Raw genomic sequence first — 427 nt, 5'->3', positions numbered from 1 at the left:
ATTACCACCGGATACATAAATGCCACAGACACATAACTGGGTGAACCTTTTTAGATTGTGACTCAGCTTTGCTAAAGTCCCCAATTAGTGGTGTCCAGAGCTCTTAAGCACACTCTTTTGCTTTGGATCACGACTTTAACCATTCAGTCTCAAGCTTTTCACTTGGACCTTCATGACACAAGCACATGGTTAGGGACAGCTTGATTTAGCCGCTTAGGCCTGGATTTAATTTCCTGGGGCCCTCCTATCCATTAATGCTCAAAGCCTTGGATCCTTGCTTCTTAAAATTTTCGCCACATTTTTTTTTGCTGCTTTTTCTTGCTTCAAGAATCAATTTTCATGATGTTTTTCAGATCATCAATAACATTTCTCCTTGTTCATCATTCTTTCAAGAATCAATAATTTTAACACTCATAAACAACAAGAT

The sequence above is a fragment of the Arachis duranensis genome, chromosome 4 (assembly GCF_000817695.3).
Source record: "Arachis duranensis cultivar V14167 chromosome 4, aradu.V14167.gnm2.J7QH, whole genome shotgun sequence".
NCBI lineage: Eukaryota > Viridiplantae > Streptophyta > Magnoliopsida > Fabales > Fabaceae > Arachis > Arachis duranensis.
The sequence above is the reverse complement of the archived record's forward strand: the minus strand, read 5'-3'. Positions refer to the sequence as shown.